The following is a 5,129-nucleotide window of genomic DNA, read 5'->3' as shown; positions in this document are numbered from 1 at the left end:
GTGCATTGCATGTGATGTGCGTTGCGTGTGCTGTGGATTGCATGTGCTGTGCATTGCGTATGCTGTGCGATGCGTATGTGTTGCGTGTACGTGTGTGTGTTGCGTGTGCTGTGCTTCGCGTGTGCTGTGCGTTCCGTGTGCTCTGCATTTCATGTGCTGTGTGTGGCGTGTGCTTTGCGTTGCGTGTACTGCGCGTTTTATGTTGCTTGTATGTACGCGCGTGTGTTGCATGTGCTGTGCATTGCATATGCTGAGCAATGTATATGCTGTGAGTGCGTGTGCTCTGCGTTGCGTGCGCTCTGCATTGCGTGGGATGTGCGTTGCGTGTGCTGTGTGTTGCGTGTGCTGTGCATTGCGTGTGCTCTGCATTTCGTGTCCTCTACGTTGCGTGTGCTCTGCATTTCGTGTCCTGTGCGTTGCGTGTGCTGTGCGTTGCGTGTGCATTTGCGTATGCGTTGTGTGAGATATGCGTTGAATGTGGTGTGCATTGCATGTGCTGTAGTGTGCTGTGTATTGCATGTGTTGTGCATTGCTCGTGCTGTGCATTGTATGTGCTGTTTGTTTCGTGTGCTCTGCGTTGCGTGCACTCTGCGTTGCGTGTTCTGTACGTTGCATGTGGTGTGCGTAGCGCGTGCTGTGCACTGCATGTGCTGTGTGTTGCATACACTCTGTGTTTCGTGAGCTGTCTGTTGCGTGTGCTCTGCGTTTCCTTTGCGGTGCGTTGTGCATGTGTGTTGCGTGTACAGTGCATTGCATGTGCCGCACATTGTGTGTACTGTGTGTTGAATGTGCTGTGTGTTGCGTGTGTTATGCGTTGCGCATAGTGTGTATGGCATGTGCTTTGCATTGCGTGTGTGTGTTGCTAGTGCGCGCGTGCGTTGCGTGTGCTCTGCATTGAGTGTGCTGTGCGTTGCATGTGCTGTGCATTGTGTGTGTGTTGCATGTGCTGTGCGTAGCATCTGCTGTGCAATGCGTGTGCTCTGCGTTTCGTGCGCTGTGCATTGCGCGGGTGCTGCGTTGCTTGTGCGGTGTGATGCGTGTGGGTTCCCTGTGCTATGCATTGCAAGTGCGGTGCTTTGCCTGTGCTGTGCGTTCCATCTGCTGTGCGTTGCGTGTGCGCTGCGTTGCTTGTGCTGAGCGATGCGTGTGGGGTTCGTGTGCTGTGAATTGCGTTTGCTGTGTGTTGTATGAGCTGTGCGTTGCATGTGGTGTGCTTTGCGTGTGCTGTGCGTTGCCTGTGGTGTGCTTTGCCTGTGCTGTGTGTTGCGTGCGTGTTGTGTGTGCTGTGCATTGCTTGTGCTGGTTCGTGTGCTCTGCATTGCGTGTGCTGTGCTTTTTCTGTGCCCTGTGTTTCGTCAGCTGTACATTGCATGTGCTTTGCATAGTGTGCGGTGTGCATTGCATGTGCTGTGCATTGCGTGTGCTCTGTGTTGCGTGTGCTGTGCATTGCCTGTGCTGTGAGTTGTGTGTGCTCTGCATTTCGTGTGCTGTGCATTGCGTGAGTGTGCGAGTGTGCTAGTGCGCGCGTGCGTTGGGTGTGCTCTGTGTTTCGTGTGCTGTGCATTGCGTGTTGCCGGTACTGTGTGTTACATGTGCTGTGCATTGCGTGTGTTGAGCATTGCGTGGTCTGTGCGTTGCGTGTGCTATGCGTTGCATGTGCTGTGTGTTGCATGTGCTGTGCATTGCGTGTTCTGTCCATTGCATGTCCTCTGCATTGCGTGTGCTGTGCGTTGCTGCGTTTGTGTGTTGCGTGTGCTGTGCATTGCATGTGCTGTCTGTCGTGTGCTGTGAGTTGCGTGTGTGTGTTGAATGTGCTCTGCATTGCGTGTGCGGTGCGTTGCGTGTGTGTGTTGCGGGTGTCCATTGCTTGTGTGTGTTGTGTACTGTGCGTTGCATGGGCTGTGCGTTTCGTGTGCTTTCGTGCGTTGCGTGTATGTTGCGTGTGCTGGCCGTTCTATATGCTTTGTGTTGCGTGTGCTGTGCGTTCCGTGTGTTTTGCATTGCCTGTGCTGTGCATTGCATGCCGGTGCGTCGTGTGTGTGGGTGTTGGATGTGCGCGCATGTGTTGCGCGTGCTGTCCGTTGCGTGTGTGCTGTGCGTTGCGTGTATGTGTTGCGTGTGCCGTGCGATGCGTGTGTGTTGCCTGCACTGTGCGTTGTGTGTGCGTTGCGTGTGCGCGCGTGTGTTGCATGTGTGCGTACCGCGTGCATTGCGTTGCGTGCGCTGTGTGTTGCATGTGCTGTACCTTGCATGTGCGCACGTAGGTTGCGTTAGCTGAGTGTTGCGTGTGCTCTGCGTTGCATGTACTGTGCATTGCGCGTGCTGTCTTATACGTGTGTGTGTTCCGTGTGCAGAGCGTTGCATGTGCTGTACATTGCGTGTGCTGTGCGTTGCGTGTGCTGTGCATTGCGTGTGCTGTGTGTTGTGTGTGCGTTGCGTGTGTGTGTTGCGTGTGCTGTGCATTGCATGTGCTGTGCATTGTGTGTGTGTTTTTCCTGTACATTACATGTGTTGTACATTGCGTGTGCGCGCGCGTGTTGAATGTGTCAGTTCCGTGTGCTGTGCGTTACGTGCGCTGTGCGTTGCATGCGCTTAGCGTTGCGTGTGAGCGCGTGGTTTGCGTTAGCTGTGCAATGCGTGTGCTGTGCAGTGTGTGTGCTTCGTTGCGTGTGCGCGCATGCGTTGCGTGTGGTGGATGTGCGTTGCCTGTGCTGTGCATTGCGTGTGTGTGTTGCGTGTGCATTGCATGTGCTCTGCTTTGCGTGTGCTGCATATTGCAAGTGCTGTGCGTTGCGTGTGTGTGTTCCGTGTGCGTGCGTGTGTTGCGTCTGCTGTGCGTTGCGTGTGTTGTGCGTTTCGTGTGCTCAGCGGTTCATTTGCTGTGTGTTGCGTGTGCTTTGCAATGCGTGTGCTGCGCGTTGCCTGTGCTGTGCGTCGCATGTGCTGTGGGTTGTGTGTGCTCTGCATTGCGTGTGTTGTGTTATGCGTGTGTGTGTTGCATGTGCACGTGTTGCGTGTGTGGCATGTTGCATGTGCTGTGCGTTGCGTGTGTGTGTTGCGTTTGCTGTGCGTTACAGCTGCTGTGCCTTGCGTGTGCTCTGCGTTGCGTGTGCTGTGCGTAGCTGCATGTGCGCTGTGTTGTTTGTGCTGAGCGATGCGTGTGGGGTGCGTGAGCTGTGCGTTTCATGTGGTGTGCCTTGCGTGTGCTGTGCTTTGCCTGTGCTGTGCGTTGCGTGTGTGTGTGGGGTGTGCTCTGCATTGCATGCGCTGTTTCGTGCTCTCTGCATTGTGTATACTGTGCTTTTCTTGTGCCCTGTATTTTGTCAGCTGCACATTGCGTATGCTTTGTATATGTGTTGTGTGCATTGCATGTGCTGTGCGCTGCGTGTGCTGTGCATTGCCTGTGCGGTGCGTTGTGTGTGCTGTGCGTTGCGTGAGTGCGCGTATTGCGTATGTATTGCGTTGCGTGAGTGTGTTGCTAGTGCGCGCGTGCGTTGGGTGTGCTCTGCGTTGCGCGTGCTGTGCATTGCTTGTGTATTGCATGTGTGTGTTGCCTGTACTGTGCATTACATGTGCAGTGCGTTGCATGTGCTGTGTGTTGCGTGTGCTGGGCGTTGCGTTTGCATGTGCTATGCGATCCGTGTGCTGTGTGTTGCATGAGTGCGCGCCTGTTGCGTATGTTTTGCGTTGCGTGCAGGTGTTGCTAGTGCATGCGTGCGTTGGGTGTGCTCTGCGTTGCGTGTGTGTTGCGTGTGTGTTGCCTGTATTGTGCGTTGTATGTGCTGTGCATTGTGCGTACTGTGCGTTGCATGTGCTTTGCGTTGCATGTGTGTGTTGTTAGTTTGCGTGTGCGTTGCATGTGCTGTGCGTTGCGTGTGCTATGCGACGCGTGTGCTGTGTTTTACGTGTGCTGTGCATTGCGTGTGCTGTCCGTTGCGTGTGTGTTGCGTGTGCTGTGCATTGCGTGTGTGTGTTGCGTGCACTGTGCGTTGTGTGTGTGTTGTATTTCCGCGCGTGTGTTGCATGTGTGCATTCCGTGTGCGGTGTGTTGCGTGTGCTGCACCTTGCATGTGCTGTGCGTTGCGTGTGCGTGCATGTGTTGCATTACCTGTGCGTTGCGCATGTGCGGCGTGTGCGCGCATGCGTTGCATGTGCTGTGCATTCCATGTGGTGTGTGTTGCATGTGCTGTGCATTGCGTGTGTGTTGCATGAGCCGTGCATTGCATGTGCTGCGCGCTGCATGAATGTGTGGCATGTGCATGCGTGTGTTGCGTGTGCTGGCGTTTCGTGTGCTGTGTGTTGCGTGTGTGTGTTGCGTGTGTGCGCGCGTGCTGCGTGTGCTCTGTGTTGCATGTGCTCTTCGTTGCGTTTACTGTGTGTCGCGTGTGTGCATTGCGTGAGCTATGCGCTGTATGTGCTGCATGTGGTGTGCATTGCGTGGGCTGTGTGTTGCATGTACTGTGCGTTCCGTGTGCTGTGTATTGCGTGCGCTGGACGCTGCGTGTACTCCGTTTTGAGCGTGCTGTGCATTGCATGTGCAGTGTGTTGCGTGCACTCTGCATTGCATGTGCTGTGTATTGCGTGGGTTGCGTGTGCGCGCGTGTGTGTCGATTGCTGTGCATTGCGTGCACAGTGCGTTTCGTGTACTCTGCGTTTCGTGTGTGGTGCGTTGCGTGTGTGTGTTGCGTGCGGCCACGTGTGTTGCGTGTGCTGTTCGTTTCGTGCACTCTGCGTTTCGTGGGCTGTGCGATCGTGTGCTCTGCATTTCGTGTCCTGTGCGTTGCGTGTGCTGTCTGTTGCGTGTGCTGTGTGTTGCGTGTGTTCTATGCTGCATGTGCTGTGTGTTGCGTGTGGTGTGCGTTGCATGTTTTGTGCTTTGCGTGTGCTGTGCTTTGCCTGTGCTGTGCATTGCTTGTGTGTGTTGCGTGTGCTGTGTAGTGCATGTGCTGTGCATTGCACGTGCAGTGTGCTGTTTGTTTCGTGCGCTCTGCGTTGAGTGTACTGTGCATTGCATGTGGTGTCCATTGCATGTGCTGTGCATTGTGTGTGCTGTGCATTGCGTGTGCTCTGGATTTCGTGTCCTGTGCGTAGCGTGTGCAGTGCGTTGCGTGTGTGCGCACGTGTTGCGT

This window comes from Dermacentor variabilis, chromosome 5 (assembly GCF_050947875.1).
Source record: "Dermacentor variabilis isolate Ectoservices chromosome 5, ASM5094787v1, whole genome shotgun sequence".
Taxonomy (NCBI): Eukaryota; Metazoa; Arthropoda; class Arachnida; order Ixodida; family Ixodidae; genus Dermacentor; species Dermacentor variabilis.
Note: the sequence above shows the minus strand (reverse complement) of the source record.